This window comes from Argiope bruennichi, chromosome 10 (genome assembly GCF_947563725.1).
Source record: "Argiope bruennichi chromosome 10, qqArgBrue1.1, whole genome shotgun sequence".
Lineage (NCBI taxonomy): Eukaryota > Metazoa > Arthropoda > Arachnida > Araneae > Araneidae > Argiope > Argiope bruennichi.
The window spans coordinates 118,055,640-118,077,265 of record NC_079160.1 but is presented as its reverse complement, the minus strand read 5'-3'; the positions used below and the strand labels follow the sequence as shown (position 1 = coordinate 118,077,265).

General features: G+C 28.5%; 1 protein-coding gene across 3 annotated transcripts in view; it reads left to right on the top strand.

Moving 5' to 3' along the window:
* The first annotated feature begins 8,509 nt into the window (after nucleotides 1-8,509).
* Nucleotides 8,510-21,626, top strand: part of LOC129988459 (uncharacterized) — a 31,397-nt gene continuing 18,280 nt past the window's right edge. Inside the window, exon 1 of one of the 3 annotated variants that reach the window (XM_056096692.1) lies at nucleotides 8,510-8,934. The gene's annotated coding sequence lies outside the window, so the exon portion shown is untranslated. Of the gene's footprint in view, nucleotides 8,936-18,783; nucleotides 18,917-21,626 lie in introns of those variants that run through there. The other 2 variants (XM_056096690.1, XM_056096691.1) reach the window with 2 other exon arrangements.

The following is a 21,626-nucleotide window of genomic DNA, read 5'->3' as shown; positions in this document are numbered from 1 at the left end:
TATCTAGTTAATTAATAAATCATTAATAAATCTAATTTATATAATTAATTAAATTTTACAAGCGCATTCTGAAAAAAAAAGCATTTGCTTTTATAGCCTTTGGCGGGTACAGTAAAATAAAGCAGCTATCAGAATCGTTCATTGATTAAAAATTTAATTTTGAAAAAAAAAAAAAAAGAGCAGCCAGCACACAAAGAAGAACAATGTCATTAAGAATTCAAACTAAAAAATGAAGTTATATCCCAAAAATAAAAAAAGTTTACATTTTATAATTAATAATGCAAGAATTGCATTGTTATTTTCATTATAATTTTGCTTTTTTATAAAAAGCATTTCAAATAGAACTTCAAAATTCAAATTTTGGTATTGAAAACTAAAACCTTTAAAATTTATTCAATAAAAAAGTCTTTAGTTTCATGTTCCAAAAATCCAAGTGCGCAATGCATTTTCGAGAATATGTCTTCTTATACATATAATCTCTGTGACTGCGTTTATATATATATAAATGCACATATATGTATGTATACACATAAATATATACATACAACATATGCATACTTGTATATTTCATATCTGACAGATGTATATCCTCTTATTTCCAAGTTTCCGAAATTTTTCAAGTTTTTTTTTTTTTTTTTTTTTTTTAATATTTAGATTTAAAAGCTTTTAATCACCTTGCTGTTTTTCCAAATAATTATTGATCGAATCCTTAATTGAAAAATCACAATTTATTGCAAATTGTGTCACTTTATATTGTATCTGAAAAGTCATTCGAAAAAATTAAATTAAAATTAAAAAATAATTAATGTTGATTAGCAGCTCAATTATTGTCCTATTTAAATCATAATTTATTGCAATTCATTTCACTTTTTATCGCATTTGAAAGACAACATTAGAAAAAATAATAATTTAGGTTAAAAAACGGATATTGATGGGTAAGTTAATTATTGCCTTTATTATCAAAGCAATGAAAGAGACTTGGGAATCAGAAGCAAACACCTTTCTTTTGTTATCTCATAATCTGTACAGCGAGAAGTCGTTTTCCTAGGGAAAAAATTGGATTATATGAACCATAACATTCGAAAGAGGAAAAAATATCGCGTTAGATAGATGTATCTAAAAAGTGATTACCGTTGCATACATGTTCAAGATGCATTAAGATAATAGAAATTTCACTGAAAGCAAAAGAAAATATCATTATAGACAATTTTATAGCCAAAGACAGAATTATTATGCACAGATTTCATTATTATGCACCATATGTAGTAATTTGATATACAGTATAAAAAAGAAAAAATGTCACTAAATATAAATTTCGAAAAACCATTAGACATCCAAAGAAAAATCTTAAAATTTCAAACTTCAGCCCAATTATTATAAATTAATATTAAAATTTTGGCCAGTAAACAAGAAAATAGCATTGACGATTTTCCAATTAATATGTAATTATTGAAAGGAACAAAATCCGGAGAATACGGTGGGTATGGTAGAACCGATTTCACCACATTTTGTCAAGTGCTATTCTAAAATATTACTTCATCATGTCTTTCCCCATAATCTGGATATTTCCACTTTAATACTTGGCTTAATTGTAGCAACTATTGTTGCCGATAATATTTCCCAGAATTGGTTATAGATCATTTAACCGGTTGACTGGCATGGGCGCTTCATATCTTCCTATCGAAATCAAGTTTTCTTCTCTTTAGCAATGTATAGTATGCGTCTCTATCTCTTATACTTTTCATAAAAAATGATATTTTAAATCTAATCTTTTTTATCGAATAATGTTGTATTATTTGGCTTTATTTTTCAGTGTATCTTAAATTATATGAAATATGTCAAGAATCGAAAAAAAAAAAATTATTTCAATTCATGCTCTGTTGATAGGTTGGTCAATTTTTACGCGTCTTTTTATTCTAGGTATAAACATTTTGCGTTCATTGATTTATATTTAAATTTGTATGTCTTTGTATTTGTATGTCAAATCATATACGGCGGATTTAGGCTTCATTAAATTATAGAACTTTTAGTTGAAAGATGAAGAACGTGCTTATTATATTTCGACAAAATTATTAAAATTGTTCGAAACAAACAAGCATGTATGATTTAGAGGTTTTAATCATTTTAAAGATTCAGAAAAGGCAATATAAAATTATTTTATTTAACTTTCCGACCTACCTTCTGACACAGAATGGTCCGGATTGTGTATAATCAATATTCTGAATAACTGTGTAGAAGAAATTTTCCATATCTGTAGTTCGAAAACATGAAGCATGTGAATCAATTTCATGTCAGCAAGTTCATGTAATACAGAGATATTTTAATAATTTTTTCATTTTTTTCCACCTTAACTTTAGGAATTGAATTAGAATCAATTTAACCTTATTTAGTCAATAGCCTATGTAGAACCGGTGTACATATTTCATCGAAATCTTCCTAGTCATTAGAATGTGGTGCTGGAGTAATTACCTTTACAAACACACGCGCACTGAATTTATATTGGGTGTCCACACAAATCATCTAGATTATTGTAAAAAACTTGATATTATCATAGCAATGCCTTCGCAATTTTGCCATTCTCTCAAAATATTAACAATATCACAATGATTTTGAATAATATCGCATAATTATAAAAGTCATGAAAAAGTTAATTTTAAATTTGTTAGGGATGCTTGCAGATCGGAGATGACGTAATGAGTACTACTTTATATTGTCCGAGCAAAAACTTATTTGCTGAAAAACATAACGAAACTACTTTTTTAGAGGTTTTTATGCTTGTGCTAACGATGTTGAGCGACCTATTAAGTTTAGAATATCATTACTTTAGAACACTTTTCAATGGCTGCCTCAACAAAGATCAACCAAAAAACAATTACTTGACGCTGCTTTGACTCAATTTCGAAGAACATCATTTGGTAGAATAGATAAGTATAATAGAATAGAGCAGTTAGAGAAAAGATAAGCAGAATAGAATAGAACAGACAGGAAATAGATAGATAGAATAGAATAGATATACAGTTTGATCAATTTTGACAAAAGAAAGAGGATGATAGATGAGCTCATGGGGATCAAAAAACACTATAGCAGCCCTGTTACACAAAGTATGTACATATTCTGAAAGAAGAGTTAAAATACTTTAAAATGATATCAGTTTCATAAAAATAGATGGATATACAGCCGAGTAATAAGCGCTGAAACGTTGGCGAAATTCAAAATCGAAATGTCGCCAAAATTTTTATTTCTAAATTCGGGAAAAACGTCAAGCTACAGTTTGTCAAATTTACCAAACAGTTATCCATACCATCGGCTCTTAATGAGTCCACCATAAACCATACAAGTATTTTATTTCAGAAAAAGGGGCCATTACGACTCCTCATTTTAATTTCCAATTTACTTTCATTCTGCTGTTTAAATTAGGTGCAAGAAAGAAAAGCTTAAAGTCAAATAAAAAAATAACACTTTCACTGAGAATGGTAAAACAGGTACTATAGAAAAAACAGTAGTATGATTTTTCACGAAAAAATATGCAAAAATATAAAAAAAGATGTTGAACTGAAAACAATGCAATGAATTTAAAGCTGCTGCTGAAATGGATTATCGTCACACCTATACATACTCTTGCTCTTTTCCGAATGGATTTAAAAGACTTTTTAAAAAAATATTTCCCCCTTAAGTTATAATATCGCCTCATCGAGCTGACTTCTTATGTTTTCTAAACTGGCAACTTCTGTGAGATAAACTTCTTGCTTGATAAAATCAAAAATAGAGAAGAAGTTCATTGAAGTCAAATCTGGCTGTCTAGGTGGCCACATTTGGCCTCCCGACGGCCAGTTCAGGCAAGTAGTAATAAGTGCAATGTGAAAAAAATCGGTCGTGCTGAAACAAAGCCCTGAAAAGTTGAAGCAATAACAGCAATAAACATCTAAAAGGCTGACAAGCTAATGATGCATTCAGTGGATTGTCCTGCCTTTTGTACCCGTGTATGTGTGATGCGCGCACAATTAGATTACAAAACAGCTGCACATTTGAAAACGTTCATAACAGCGGATTTGAATATTTTTCCATTTTATCGTAATTGTTTTGCTTGACGAATTTTTGTCGAATGTCTCTTTCAATGAATACTGAGTTTCTGATATATTACTAACGAAAAACTTAATTTCTCCTGCAATAAAACACTTATATGGTTTATAGCAGTCTCTTTCTAAAGTCGATGTTATGGACAGATTATTGGTAAATTTGATAAATTGTAGCTTGTACGTACTATTTTTCTTTAATTCTGAATTAAAAATGTTGGTGACATTTCGATTTCGAATTTCGTCAATGTTTCAGCGCTTATAACTCGGCTGTAAATCCATGTATTTTCATGAATATTTTAACTGTTCTTTCATAATATGTGCTTACTTTGCGTGAAGATGTGCCCCTAAAATTTTCATTTTTGATTTTTTAGCGATTTTGAAAAAAAATCAATTTATTCGCCATAACTTGCAAACGGTTGGAGATGTGACAGGGTTACTATAGTGTTTTATGATTCCCAAGGGCTCTTCCGTTAGTCAGAATTGATCAAACTCATTCTGTATAGAATATATAAATAGAATAGAATATATAGAAAAGATAAAAAGGATAGATAGAAATTTGATAAATAGAATCGAATATATAGAAAAGATAGAAAATTGATAAATAGAATCGAACATATAGAAAAGATAGAAAATTGATAAATAGAATTAAATATATAGAAAAGATAGAAATATGGTAAATAGAATTGAATATATAGAAAAGATAGAAAATTGATAAATAGAATAAAATAGAACAGGTAGAAAATAAATAAATAGAACAGAATCGATAGAACATTAGATACTAGATAGAATAGATAGATACAATTTAGATAGAATGTTCTCACTTTAGAACAAATTTAGACCATCTTTCAATGGCTGCCTAACAACACCAATCAGTCGAACCTTTTTTTAGGCTGTTTCTAAGAATATCATTAAATAGAACAGATAGATAAAATAGAATTGATAGAATATTAGATATAGAATAGAACTGAAAGAATATTAGACAGTATACATAGATAGAATTTAGATGAAATGGCATTACTTTAGAACCCATTTAGATCATTTTTCAATGGCTGTTAAACAACACAGCAGCTAAACAACATCAGTCATCGGAATAACATAACTTCCTTGAGGTAGTTGATTGGCTTAAAATCACAAAATTTTAAGCTCCACGATTCCTTCAAAGAGGGTCGTAGTTTAATACGTTGAAAATATTAGTTTGTGTAAAATATTTTATTAAATACGATTGACACAAGCTTTAAAAATACCAATTTCTTAACTTTTCATTTTTACTGTTTCACACAGCATAGAATAGTCATCATATATACAAAATAAATCCCGATACTTTCATATCTACGTATGCTTTTAGAATTTTTTCATAAAAGTTCGGTGAATTGCCATTTATTTTCGTAACCATTTGAAAAATATTCTTATATCACATAGAAAATCGCCACTAGGGCATTGAAGGTCCAATCAAAGAGAAATTAGGAATAAAATTATTTTTTTTTCATTTATTCCGTTTTAAAGAAAGTCTGTAATAATGCGAAATGTTCTCTCGCTTTCTTGCTATTCAGAAAATAGAAATTCCCTTTTGTAAAAATACAACTCAGAAAATATAAAGTATTTAAAAAACATTAACAATTTCGTTTAGCTTTTTTTTGCAAGTAACACTCAAAGTTTTCAAGTAAATTATGTTGCATTTGCAGACTTCGTTGCACTTTGTTTGAAAAGTATTATATTTAAGTTTGAAGCAAATACCTTTATTAATCGAGGACATATCCAATAAATAATTTTTAATTCTGCATGTTAGAAAACAGCGGTTTTTTTTTCTTTCATAATTCTAAATCCTAAAGTACAAAAGATAGATAATTATCTATAAATATATATAGGTAAGCTTCATGAAAAAATATTTATGAAGACAGTGCTTTTGCGTAGGCTGTGAACGTCGCTTCGCGAGCAATGCATGAAATAAATTTAAAATTATAAAAAGCTTGCATCTAACATACTTTTGTTTGTCCTTTTCATAAAAATTCCTTTTAATCTTAAATTATTTGAATTAACTCCATTTCTTTAACTATCCTTGTTTTTTTGTAAGGCTTATTAAAAATACATTTTGCTAACACAAATGAATTGATTGAATCCTTTGAAGACAATTGAAACCGCAATAAATGTATGATTCCCCTAGATAACTTCCAGGGTTTCTTTTCATTTTCCAATGTTGTATCTGCAAGGATCTCTACATATACCGGATGATCCATAAAGTCCTTTTGAGTCCTTTAAATTCAAAACGGTGTCTTGCATAACCAGGGCAGTAATATGTGTTATATTAAAGTGATTATGCTGAATTTATTGCCTAATGACAGCGCCTCCAACAACGAAAAAATGAAGTTACAAAAATAACTTATAAAATATAGGATATCGGTGAAAAAGTCGAATCGGAAAAATGTTTACTATCTTATAATAAAAAGGAAGAAATTTCATGGAGTTATTTGTAAAAATGGAGGATATATTTGCAATTAAAATTAGGAATTTTCCATGACTTGAAAAAAGGTGCTTTCCAAAATTGAAAAAAAAAAATGTATTCTCTATTATTCGGCGACGCGGATAGTTGATAGCTACGGTACTGTTGCAGCGCATTTGATTAGGAATGTATTTGCCGGCCAACTTGATCGAATATGTATCGAATGTGTATTGAAGCCAATGGCGGCCTTTTTGTAACACACTCTCCATGTTTTTGTATAGCAATATAAGGCCACATTGAATATCGCACCTTTGCTTTTAACGTTTTTCCCGTCACTAAATTCATCAAGATAAAATGTTTAAATTGTTAACCTTCGTTCGTGTCTGTATGGTCTCAAGATTTTAATCGAATATTTTGAAAGCTGCACGAAGATTATGAATTCAGATCCTCAGATCACCCCCCCCTCCCCCATGAACGTTTCCCTGTTGTTGTTTTTTTTATTGTTTTTGTTTATATTCTCCTTTGCTTAAATTTCATTTCGCAGCTTCTTAACTCGAAAAAACTGCATGGTAATATCGAAGGATACATTTTATACTTTTGGAGAACCATTTTTCAAGTCACTCAAAATTCTTACTTTTAATCACAAATACCTCCACCAATTTTACAGATAACTTCTTAAAACTTTTTCCTGTGTCTTTATTATGTTATAACATACATTTTTATTACTGGAATTTTCGGACGATCTCCTTTTTATATTATTTTTCATAGTTTCCTGATTTCACCAATAGGGGCGCTGTAATCTATCTTAACACTTTACCGACCGGCCGTCGATTAATCGACGTTTTGTTCTCAGCGCTTACCAACCGGCCGTCGATTAATCGACGTTTTGTTCTCAGCGCTTACCAACCGGCCGTCGATTAATCGACGTTTTGTTCTCAGCGCTTACCAACCGGCCGTCGATTAATCGACGTTTTGTTCTCAGCGCTTACCAACCGGTCGTCGATTATTCGACGTTTGCTCCCCAGCGCGGTGAAATGGCATAGTATGTTCGAACCGCTACCGGTCGGTAAAGTGTTAATAAATTCAGCACAGTTATTTTACTATGGGTGCATATTACTTCCCTAATTTTAAAAACCTTATGTTGAATTTAATGAGTTTAAAAAGAAGACATTACCGACCATCCTTTATGTATATATATCCCCCAAGTGCGAATTAAATACTGTTAAGATTCAGAAAAGTATCGGCATTTCGGCAAACTAAACTTCAACAGTTCTCGAACAAAATCTAAATGAGATTAAGCAACTAAGTATCATTGCATCTAAAGATGGAGTTCAATCATATTTTTCGTAGACTCAAGGCTTCCACCTTCTTTTCTAAAAAAATTCGACAATGCGAACCCTTTTTTATCGTAAAATCCAATTCTTTACATCATTTACAGGATTTTTCTAAATAAAATTATATGCTCATCTGAAGGTTTAGAAAGTTCTTATTGTGCGGCGATAAAAATAAAAATCTTAAACATTTAAATGCAATTAAAAATAATTTTTACAGCGCAATGATTACTGATATAATAATAGAAAAATAGGGAGAAAATAATGATTCCACACTGACGTCATAATAATGGAATGCGTTAAATAATGGAAACAACTCAGAGATGTAAATATCAAATTTCATAATGGAATAAAAGAGATTAAAAGATCATAACTCAAGCTAAAATCAAAGAAGGATTCAAAGATAAAGTACGGGTAACAGATATCCAGAAAAGTCAATGAAAAAGGCATTACACGTACAGTAAAGCAAAATATATGAACACCTGTTGGAATCGTTCAATGTAAACAAATTGTTGAAAAGGGAGAAAATTTATTACTTCGCAATTCCTTCTTAACTTATTTCAGATTTTAAGATTTTTAATTATCCTTTTATTATACACACAGAATATATGATTCTATTTGTCTCAACCTGAAATTACTTTTCAAAACTAGTTCATTCAATATAGTTATCAATATTTATGAATGGATTCACTGCGATCTAAAATAGAAGATATAATAAAGAGAAACAAAATTATATTTTTAATGTTAAGACATATTTACTAGAGATTGATAGAACTACCTTTACTTTCTTGTCAGGCGAAAGAAAAAAAAAACTGTCAAATGCGTGGAAAAAAAGCACTGTCCTAACGAAGGATTGTGTAAGACTTATTTTTTATCCTTTTTTATGAAACGATGCTTGCTTGCGTTTACGTTTTAAAGAGAAAATGTTATTGCAGTCGCTGTGAAAAAATGCGATATAAACTGCCATCTGAAAAAATAAAAATATTTTTGCTGCATTAGAGTGAGCACAGATTCTGAAGGGACTTAAAATCAGATATACGTCGATCTTTATAGCAAGACGCAATCAGATTCTTTCCAATATATATATACAGGTGAGTACATTTTTCATTTCAGTATTTAAAATATCTTTTAACAGTTTGCATGAAGAATGTTTATCCATAAATAGGATAAACTTGCTTACGTTTGCTTGCAGTGAAATAATTTGCATTTATTTCCAATTATGTTTGTTTTTAGTTTGTAAAGTATATATTTTTGGAAATTTTAAGAAGATTTATTCAATATTAACTATTTTTTAATGAAAAAAGAAAATTATATAAGTTTATTGATTTTCTAAATTTTTAAGAAATGCAATTAACACCAATTTTTATTTGAATTGCATGTTTCAGCGTTTGAAGGAACTTATTCATTGCGTGACCTATTTTTTTTTTTTTTGTGACAATTTTTTTTTTCTTTCTAAAGAATTATTTTTCTCATATTTTCAAGAAATGTACACAGCTCATAATGTCTTAATTTGTAATATTTTCTTAATCATTGCTTCATCTTGGTATACTTTTAAATATGTATATCTAATCAAGCTTATATATTTGAAAATAAATAATTTTTATGATAATAACATAGAAATTATCTGTTCGATATCCATCTAACTGAGACTAATGGTGCTTAGATTCTATAATGTGATTCTTTTTCAACTTCTGGATTGCACACACATTTCATTAACTATTGTAATAAAAGCTGGGAAATTATTGCGATACAACTGTCGCAACTACATAGGAGTTCCTAATTTTACTTTTTAAAAAAATATATAGATTCAGTCGACTCACTACTAATGTGCCATATTAAAATATATTTATAAAAGCGCTTTCCAGTTATTACGCATTTATAGCAAATATTTTTATTGATATGAATATGTAACTATATTATAAAATTAGGATGGAAATTATAATTATAATCGTACATAGACATTATCTATTCGATATCTAGTTGGCTTAAATTAATAGTGTTTAGTTTCCCCTATGTGGTTCTTTTCCAGTTTTTGAACTGTATACATATTTCAGTAATTATTGTCATAAAATTAGGGAAAATATTGCAATATAACTGTCAGAGGCCATAGGATTTCCCAATTTCATTTTTTAAATATTATCTAGATTCAGTTTATTCATATAGTAATGTCTGAATATTAAAATATATTTATAAAAAAGCTTTCTAGTTATTAAGCATTTATAGCAAATATTTTTATTGATATGAATATATATAACTATATTATGAAAATCCGATGGAAATTATAATCGAATTTAATTCGGTTAAGTTTGGATTCAATTTATTTTCTGTCATTTGGACTAAATGTTTCAAAATAGCACAAATAGCCGTTTTTTCCTATTGCAAAGCCTTATTATAAAATTGCTAATAATGGTTTTCTATTTGCAGTTAAATTGTTTAATTAACTATATTGTATTTGTGACAATTGTGAACACAAAAATTATTCATAACCGTCAATGTACCGTATCTTCTTAAATGGATGATGAAAACAAAAATACATAATTTGCAGTAAAGGATAGTTCTATTCATGGCTTTTATCAGCAGCAAAGTTTTTGAAATACTTGAATTTATGTCTTAGTAATAAAACATAACTGCGCTTAAGACAACATTGCAATATAATGTGTTTTAAAAGATTAGAAAAAAAATGGCATACCTGTTGTTGGATAATTTTACTTTCAAATTCATCTACGAAAAAGGTAGTTTGTACATTTTTTTCTGTAATTGAAATTTAAATCATATAAATTACAGCTTCTAAAATCCTTCTTACTTTTTCAAATATCAATGTTTCTATTCAATTCTATATTTTTATTTATTGCAATACATTATGCATGATCTCAAAAATGTATGTAATATTGAGTTTAAATATTTGTTTTTGCTTCAACTGATGATAAAAAACATAAATATGATAGTTTTACTTTACATCTCTTGTATGTAAGTAACTGAATGATTATTGCATGCATTACGCTAAATATGTGCAAAAAAAATCTAACATTTTCACTGGAAAAGTAGCCGAATCACTTTCAAAGCATAAGAACGAAAAAAAAGCTTTTTAAAGTTCTTATTTACTAATATACTTCATTTGTAATCTTTAATTAAAAAAATTAACTAATTCCTTAAATGTTGAATACAGCCTTAAAATTTAAACACGAGGTTATTGTCTTATCAAATTCCTTGTTCTTCATGATAATTATAAGTAATAGCCAATTTCTACTATGTTTTATTTGCATAGTTTGGGTGGGATTATTTATTTATTTCTTTTATGCTTCGGTATAATAATTACAATAAGATAAAATTAACGAAAGAAGACAATACAATAAAAATCAATGTTTACGATATTTTGGCGAGAAAGGAGGAAGATATCGAGTATGCTTAACACCTTTAATATGTACAAGCTGTCTCATAAACCTTGACAGCGGCTTTTATTCCTTAAATATTGATCATAGACATATACTGTAAATTACAAAGTTGCGTAAAAAAAGGTGCAAAATGTTATGAAATCGATTAAAATTTTCAAGGGATTAAACTTAAAAATATATATAATTTAAATTTTTATACGGACCCCATACAAAGAAGTTCCCAATGAGTAAAATGTACCCCATCCTCTAATAAGGTCATGTACAAACTTTCAGAATTGTATCATGAAAATTCTAAAAGTTATGTTAAAAGAAAGTTGGTGAATGGTCAATCACAAATTAAAATCCAAATGTTTACAGCTTCAGTGCAGATGACGCGATGCAGGAATGCATCATGAGGAATTAAAATATGCTTTATATTTTTAGTTTTAAATACAAATTTTAAAATCTATGCTTCCTGAAAAATACTTTAATTTTATATCATGAGTTACAGAATATAACTTAAAAATAGCATATTCAATGAACTTGTAATATAACTTATGTAATCTTTCCTTTAAGTTATTATTTCTACAAGTTTTTAATACTTTTGAACTAATAAATAGCAAAATTATTTCTTCATTTAATCATCACTTTCTTTGTCAATTTGTGTACGATCCCTAAAACACGAACATCTGATATTTGCGAACTCATATCCATGCATCGAAAAGTGATGTAAGTCAACATTTATGTAGTTTCATATCTTTCGGACTTTTTGTGATAAATTGCTGAAATTTTTTTGTACATGACCTTATTAGAGGATAGAGCACAATTTACTCAGTGGGAATTTTTCTGTACAGGGACCATATAAAAATTTAAATTTTGTATTTTTTAAAGTTTAATCCCTGAAAATTTTAATTGATTTCATAACATTTTCCACCTTTTTTTTATGCAACTTTGTAATTTACAGTATATGTCTATGATCAATATTTAAAGAATAAAAGCCGCTGTCAAGGTTTTTGAGACACCCTGTATATATATATATATATATATATATATATATATATATATATATATATATATTGAAATTTTTTCGTTGTTCTGTATTTGTAAATTAACATAGCTTTGTTATATTTTTATGTACTATATCATCCGGTAACATAGAATTGAAAAAACTAGCAAGTCATTTTGTTTATTAATTATTTAGTCGATTGAAATCCAGGAAACCTTAGTATCTTTTAAGATTGATTTACTAATTTTTTCGAATGTTCCTATTTAATCCATTTTTATTTTTGAAATATTAATTTTAAAAGTATTAATGCTTTAATTCCAGGAGATGAATTTTCGATTTTAAAATATTAGATAATTCTGATAAATAATCCGTTTTCAAGTGCAAAAATAAACTAATCAGTATTTCAACTTCATTTCTCTTGTGCGATACTGAACAAATGACTTTGAGATGTCGTGATCTTAAACGATAAAATTAAATCTCTCGCGATAAGGATTCTCAGTAAGCGATATATTGAATTAGTTTTAGTATAAATGTGGTTAGTAGTAATATAAGAAAGCATATCCAAAGCCTTCAATTTGAAAAAATCTTTTGATTGTTAAAATAATGAAGAACTTTTCAATTAATCTGTGGCTTACAAATGAACCAAATATTTTAAATAAAAACTCCTGACGGTATGCGAAAAGTTGAAAATAAATTCCTTTTTTCCCAGCAAAACAAACAAAAAAACAAAAAAACTCCTTGGCGATACCTCCTATATTTTCATAAAAGTTGGAGTTATAAAGATGGAAAAAGATATTAAAACAGAACTGAAATGAGAGATTTCAAAGGAATTGTAGTCACGTGTGATTGTCAGAAAATTTAAATGAGATTTGAATCACTAGTTTTTAAGATAGTAGTATGTCACAGTTTCATCTATTTTTAAATTACTTAAAAAATTTGCTATATATTATAGCAATCATAACATGCATACATTTACTGTCATTAGAATCCGAGCATATTTGAACCAGTTAATGAGAAAAAGAAAAATATTTAAAAATATTCTTTAAAAATTTTTGAAGGAGAGAAAAATTTAAATACTATAATTGAAAAAGCAATTTTTCAGTTTCTAAACTGATATAAGAATAGTTTTGTTTAATATTACGTTTCATTTGCAATTGAGGAAGCAGTTATTCTCAGGGAAAGCATTTTTTCAATTAATTTTTTATTAAAATTCTAATCATAATTTCGAAAATTTCTTTCTTAGAGAGCACTAATTACGAAGGAAGTAATAAAATTATTAATTTTTTTATTTTTAACAAATTGCTCTGTCAAGTATTTCCAATGATTTTTGCATCATGTATACCAAATTATTTAAAACTCTAATTATATCTGTGAAAAGAGAGTATTAATTCTTAAAGAGTAAGTTTCTTCAAATTGGAGAAAGATGAAACTGTAAGGGGAAAATGACTACTGAACAAGTCGTATACTGACTAGGAGTGCATTAACTTTCAAAAGTTTTGTTTCTTACATATGTTTATTGTCATAGTAAACCTTTACTGATAACTGCTGGAGCTTAGTTTAAAATGGTAGTCTGATGGACAAGGATTTCAACTGCTTCTAAAGACGACATCTGCAATTGTTTCATTATAATTCAAACTAGCAGACATTGGCAAAACGCTGTTATCCCATTATGCTATTATCATAAACTTAGTGATGTGAACTAACGTTGATGAATTACATCACATCACATCACATCAAATAAGAGTTATATTATAAATTATAATTTCATAATAAACATAGAACATTCTGACTAGCCAGATGATGAAAATAGAGTGGTGAAATCCGTCTAGTTGTAGAGGCAGGAGGCTGTATCAAGACCTTATTTTGCGATATCTCTTGAAATGGAATGGGAAAAATGAGGCGAAGCAACCACTGATGACGTATGTAGACGCCATAAGCAGTAAAATTAAATAAGAAAATTCGGTGCCGTGTTTGGGGGTGGGATATTTTGTCTTGTTCTTTTCATATAGAGAATGTGCGATAAAGCAATAGTTTCAAGAGTTGTCTCGGAAAATCAATGGAATGGAACAAGTGGTCATTCATGACATATCAAAGCATCATGAGCTTTTATATAAATCGCTAGAGTATTTTTTTTTCAACAAAAAAGTGTATGGAGGTTGTGTTTTTGTAATTTATTTCGGAAATCAGTTAAATGGACGACTATTGATGGTATGACTAGAAACTTTCGACAATTTCCGAAATAGATACATTTGGGCTGTGGACCTGGTTCTTTATTTTCCCTAATGATTTTTAAAATATAAATATGTAAAAATTAAAACTGGCCTTCTTTTCCACAAAGTATTGCCTTAAAAATTTACCAATATTTATGATTGCATTAAACATATACATTTGGAATAGTCGTTTATCAAAAGAGGGATGGATTTTTAATCCAAATTTTTTTAGAGAAATCCATTTAAAAGAATAATTAATACAATATTTATAATACATCCAAAATGTGAAATTATGAGGTAAAAATGAATCGCCGGTTGGGATTGAAAGTATAGCAAGTCTAAAAATTATATTTTGCAGATCAGCTCTGAGACAAATGAATGCTTTGCTTGCCGATCATTCATAAAATAAATATAATTTCTTTTACAGAAAAAAATTCATTTTATTTGATATCGAAATAAAATAATTTTATGTATAATAAGCTGTGTATTTAGTGTAGCCCAAAATTGAGAACTTTCGACTTTGAAAAATTCTGATACATACCAATGAAACTATTATGAAATAAAGAAATTATAAAACCTGACAGGCACACGCGTGAGAAGTTAAATAATTGTAGCAAGGTTCTTTTTTTGTGTGTGTGAGTCTTTATAACTATCTGTATTCCCTAAAACAGTCAGATAAAAATGGTAATATTATATGATGTTTAAAAGTAGACCATCTTGCAAGGGAAAAAAAGCAAATTTCTCATAAACTGACGACGAATGATATAAGAAATAATGAAATCTATTCACGTGGCGAAAAATTCACGTGACATCTAAACCTGCAATAAATGCTGGGCTGTGACATAGTGCGCATGCTGTGTCCGGAGCTTCTGACGCTTTGCTTGTAATATTTACTCGATTGCGTAAAATTTTCGTGCAGAAAACATGTTTTATCTTCTTTGCTGATGTAATGTACAGGAAAACAATAAATATATCACGAAAGTGTTTTCAAGTTTCCATTTAATTTCCCCAAGTTGTTAAAACATGAACTGTGAAACTGTGGATGGAAATTTTTAAGACAACACACTAAGTGCAGTATTCTTTCAAGTCTAAAGACTTTCTTAAACAGATTTATTAACTAAGAGAAGTATAAAAAGTAAAACTGAATATAATAATTAAATCACAAATGTCACAGAATTTGCCTTCATATTTAAGCTTTAAAAATGCATGTCATGGAATTCTTCAGGAAATGCATGCCTTCGTCAGTGTGTCTAAATTCTTCACATTTCATTCGGTAATTGAAAAAGAAAAGTAATTGGTGCGTATTTTAAAAGTTTCATCTGATTTATTTTAATCGCTTTTATTTAAATGCACATGTTTTATTTTATAAGGCAGGAGATTTTTTTATTCTGTGCCAGTGATCGCTGTTTGTATAGTGATTGATTTACAGTGATAATAGAATATTGTAATAAATTCAGAGATTCTTACCTATCTTAAAATATTATTTCATAGAACTTGCATCATCTATTATCAATGCCATAATAATCACAATCAAGAGTTTTGAAATATGTGTAACAAAACCCAAAAAATGTCAAAATCTTAAATAAAATGCCTTAATTTATTATAGTAGCAAAAAGCAGGAAGCAATTTTTTTTTTACAGAAAAAAATATAGCCAAGCGACACTATAAGGAAATTAAGACAGTCAAAATAAAGAAATTCTTGAATATTCATTCAAAGTTAAAATATATTATTAATATTTCAATTTACTTAGAATAGGCATTTTCTCAGGATTGGGCACTTTTATCATTTTGTTCTGATATTCATATTTGTGATAATTTTTTAAAAAAATAAATTAAGAATATTAGGGAAAGATAAGAATTAGACAACATATTATTAAAATAGAAATATTAATATTACAGACAATAATTTTAATTGGAATAAATATGGAATATTTTAAAAATGGTATTTTCTTCACTATGAAGTTTTTTATGACTGTTTAGAAGATGAACTGTAAGACTGAAAAGAGCATGAAAGATTCTTGTTATAGTGGTTTGCATACATCGTTGCATGACCGCGTACTTGATTGATGTGCGTGCGTGTGTGTGTGTGTGTGTGTGCGTGTGTGTGTGTGTGTGTGTGTGTGTGTGTGTGTGTGTGTTTGTGTATGAACCGAAATAAATTATCTCCATTTGGCAGAATCTTTATTATAGGCAGGAATTCAATCCGAATGCTACCTCTGACTTTATGTTATTATATTAACTCATGGATATAACTAGCTACTTTAGATTACTTTGGATTAGTCACAACAACAACATACAATTTTAAGTGATATGTTTAAAGACTGATATTCTTTTTGCAAATTGGGCGACGCTCATGATTCAAAATTGTTCAAGAAGCTATATAGAGTAGATTGTTTGTATCGATACAAATGATACCGTATTTGCTAGGCTCGCAAATTGTAAGAAAGTTTTTTTTTTTTATTTTAATTAGATTTTTAATTGAAAGTTAATAGAAATGTCTTTCCTCAATAAAGTCGGTCTTCTGAAAGAATGTCTTTCCGCAATAACGTCGGAGCATATTACTGTACAAAAATCACATTTTCACCTCATTGAAATTTTAAAAAATGAACTATTAAGAACATACCAATTTAGTTCTATCAATTTTTTTCTAAACTTAACAATATTTGCTATTGTATCTTACAATATTACTTAGCACTACTTAAACAACTTCATTTCTAGACAGGCACATGGCAAAGAATATTAAATGTTTTTTATGTTACATATTACCGCTATTTAAAGATAAATTTTAAAAATATAAAGACCAACCGTCTCGGAGATCAATTGTTCTTCTATCATTTATTATTTGAAATAATTGGCAAAAACCATATTTACCAATACCGCATAAGATTTCGCCAATTTTTATTTCGTAAAAAAATTTATGCCACCCGAGTGATCTATCACCAATATTCTGCCATAATTTAAAATAGCATTTTCTTTTGTTCTGATAAAAAAAAAATACTGCATTAGAATTCATCAACATGACTAAATTAATGTTATTAATGTAGATATCGAAGGTTCTTGGCATTATTAACATTCGCTAGTCATGTCAGTCAGCTTTTATAAAAAATATGTTATCTCAATAAAAGTGTGACAACAATATACTTGCAATAATATAAGCAAAAGTTATAAAAGTATTTAGATGTGTTGGTTTTACATCAAAAAGGTGAAATTGCCAATTTGGTGAGGGAAATCGGTTTTCAGTAGTTCAGGCTGAAAGATGTGTTAATGTAATAGCCTTTGTAATGAAGAAGAAAGGAATAGATGATTGTTGATGACGTATCGAAGGGACACGAGCATTCATAAAAAGTAAAAATGTAGGGTATCGATTCAATAGTGGATGTTGACGAACTATAAAGCCAGATTTTCTCATAGAGAATTTACTATGAAGCTTTTATTATTATTATTTTTTTCAAAAATGGGGTGTGATTAGAGGTTGGTGATCCTTGCTGCCATATTTAAGTATCGTGGGCTTTCATAAAAAATAAAAACTTTTGAGTAAAATATTTGATTCTATGTTAAGGGTTGGCTAAATCTGTCTCGAGATTTTCCCATATGTATTATGAAGGTTTGATTTTATGATTGAACTAGAAAATAAAAAGTGATGGAAGGCAGTAGATCCTTGATAACACATTTAGACGGTATGAATCTTCGTATGAAATAAAAATTGACCGAATCGATTGAGTTGGTAGATAGATTCATCGATTTTCAATTATTATTTTAAATATATAAGAGACAGAAAATAAATAGATTAGAAGTTCGAATCTCCTTTAATTTATTTATATGGGTTTTTTTTCTTTGTAAAGAATAAGGCGGATAATGAAACTCATGAGATCCCAAAAGAAAACAAAAATTTATCTTTCTTTCTCCTTTCGGTAAATAAAAGGATACAATTTGTAAACAATACCTTTAGAATCGCAAGACATTATAGCATTCCTTTTATTAGATAAAAAAATTATTTGTTTAGAAACCCGTCAACTTTACATGACAAAGGAGGCAGTAAAATTTATGACTCAATTCTGTAAGCTCTAACAGTTGCAGCTAAATTTGTCATTTATATCTTTTAACCTCTTATATATTTTTTTGAGGAATTTTACTTAGTAAAGCCTCGTAAAAAATGAAATTCCGGTTTCAACAATAGCATGATTCAAAAAGAAAATATGAGGAGTGCAATCCAAAGAAAATTTCTCATCAAGTTAATACTTGATTTGTTTTGAAAACTTCCATAGTAAAACATTTTATTATGTTACTTGAAGTATATTCCCGGAAGAATGAAGTATTTTGTTGCACAGGAAGAAGCAAATAGACATTTTCAGTGGAATACAGTGTTTCTATTGGATACTGATAGTCTTTAGAACTATTTATTTCTATGCCCTTCAAACAAAAACATGGTCATCAAAGCTGTCTTACTATTGTACTCTAACAAATCGATCTCACGCTGTTTCAGAGGTACTGTATGTTTATCTGCATTTATGGATTTTTATCGTATTACTCAACTTATAATTCGTTTAATGTGGCTAGAATTTAAAATTTAAAACAGGAATAGAGTATCATGCGTTTGTGTTAATCTCTGATAAGCATACTAAATTTTTGAGTAAATAACTAAGGTGAGACCCGGCTTATTTGAAAGAATTTTTTATTTAATTTGTTGGTCACTTACCTTTCTTTCAAACATAGTTTTAAAAAATTCGACTACAATTTTATTCTATTTGGAATATTTTGATTTTTTATTTATAAAAAAATGTTTTTTTTTCAATAAAATATGTCATTGTATCAGCAATGAAAGTAAATATACAAATTTAAATCAGTTAAATCGCCAGAATAATTAATTAAATTTTTAGAGCAATATTTGTTTAACCAAACGGCTTTTGTTGTTTATTAAAATTATACACTTATTTATTGAAATTATTAAATGAATAAATGACATTTCTCCGCCTTCCATTGAAAACTTAATTGCTGTAAAGTGTTTTCAATTAAAAAAAAACATTGTTCATCCTTAAAAAAATGTCTCATCTTTTAAACAAAAATTTTGAATATATTATATATAATTGCAGGGAGCGTATATATAATTAAGAATAAATTCTGCTGAAGTTGTCATTTTTTTTTAACCTTGTTATAAAAAAGAACCATAAGATTAAGGAGAAATTTTTATTTTTTAGGCATCCATAATCGCGTTAAGCGGGTTCATTAAATAACTCCCCTTTTATTTTATCATATGAGGAATGAGCAAACACGAAAGTTTTAAGTTCATGAAAGAATTCAAACTTTGAGGTTTTGACAACTCTTCAGGTTTTAAACTTTTCTGAAGCCAAAAACAAATTTTTGTGAGTATTTATGTATGCCTGAGAACGTAATACAGCAAAAGTGGGTGCTTTGAACCAGACGAATGAAATTTGGTTTAGGACTTTAGACCAAGTTTGTAGATTTTTATGAAATATTGAACGAAATCCATTCACAGGAATTCCGTCTGTGGAAATCCAAATACAAATGAACTGATAACTTCAAAGCATAAAGAGCTAGTTATATAAAATTTTGTATAACTGTTCAGTATTTAAAATGTACATTATTATAAAAAAAATTTGAGCCGCGTCTATCGAAAGGTTGTCCATCTGTTGGTTTGTACTTTTGCACGCATAAAAACACAATTACTCATAAATTCAGCGACTTAAATCAATGAAATTTGGTATATGATCTTGTGAATAAAAGTGTGCACTAAATGGCAAATTCTGACTGGAGATATCGAATATATATATATGCACAAACAGATTCAGTAAAAATGTCAGATTTCCTCCAGTATCTATAATTCGTAGCTACTTTTCGACTCATTAATACGAACTACATAGAAAGCATCGCAATCGTCAAAAGATTCAAACTCGAGATTTTGATCAATCAAGCTTTTGAGACCTCCCTGATAATCTTATCGTAATATTATACCTGCCAGAAACCCTTCGAAAAACACACTTTAAATATTATGTCTGTCTGCCTGTGAATATAATAATTCAAAATGCTTTGTGCTAAATGTAAGAAATTTCTTGCACGTATTTTAGACCAAATTTGTAGTTTCATTTCAAATTTTGAGCAAAATCCATTAAAATGAAGTCTGTTAATCCAATTGTCCAGTTCCTGAATAAATTCATGAATTTATTTGATGAAAATATGTTTGAAAAAATTCAGTTATGTTGTCGAATTCAGTTATGTTGAAGCGATGTTTTCTGTTTTCCATTTTAGCTTTTCTTGAATATCTTTAATACTCCCGAATTCTCACACTACACACTTATATCAAATTATAGGATATAAAATTCTTTACATTTTGAAGCTTTTATTTTTCTTCAAGTTTTAATATTTTTAAAAATATAGATTCTAAACTTCTTTTTCGTTTTCAGTCATTTACGACCCCCTAGATCATCAATTCCACAGGTTACCAGTATGGAAATTTGGTATATGTATTTTAGGCAAAATTTTTAGTTTCATTTCAATTTTTGAACGAAATCCATTCAAATGAAGTCTGTCAGTCCAATTGTCCAGTTCCTGAATAAATTCATGAATTTATTTGATGATAATATGTTTGAAAAAACGAATTGCCAGCAGATATCACATTGCCCAGCAGATATTTTTGGGTCATTTTATAATTGTAGGATCTGGTAGCTTAGTACCAGTTGAAGGTATGATGAACTCTAAAAAATACATTTCAATACTAGAAGAAAAAATTGTGCCTCTCATGCAAATGTTTGCTGGTGGTGCTGGTGTTTTTCAACAAGATCTTGCTCCAAACCATCATTCCAAGGTACTAAAGAATTTTTTTCAAGAAAAGGTTGGCCTGGTAATTCATCAGATGTAAATCTCATCAAAAATTTGTGGAGCATTGTGAAGAATCATACGAATAAAATGGACTGTTAAACTAAGAGAAATATTATTGAGAATATCATAAAAGTTTGGTTTCATTTTGATGACATCACAAACGTATGTTATAAATTAGTGAAATCCATGTTGAAACATGTACATGATCACATTAAAGCTACAGGAAGACATATTTACTACTAGATTGCTATATCATAAATGAACATAGACTAATTAAACAACAAAGTTGAAACTTTTTGCGTTTGTCCTAATTAAATTGCACGCAACTGTATGATATTTCAATTAGTAGTATGCGAAATTT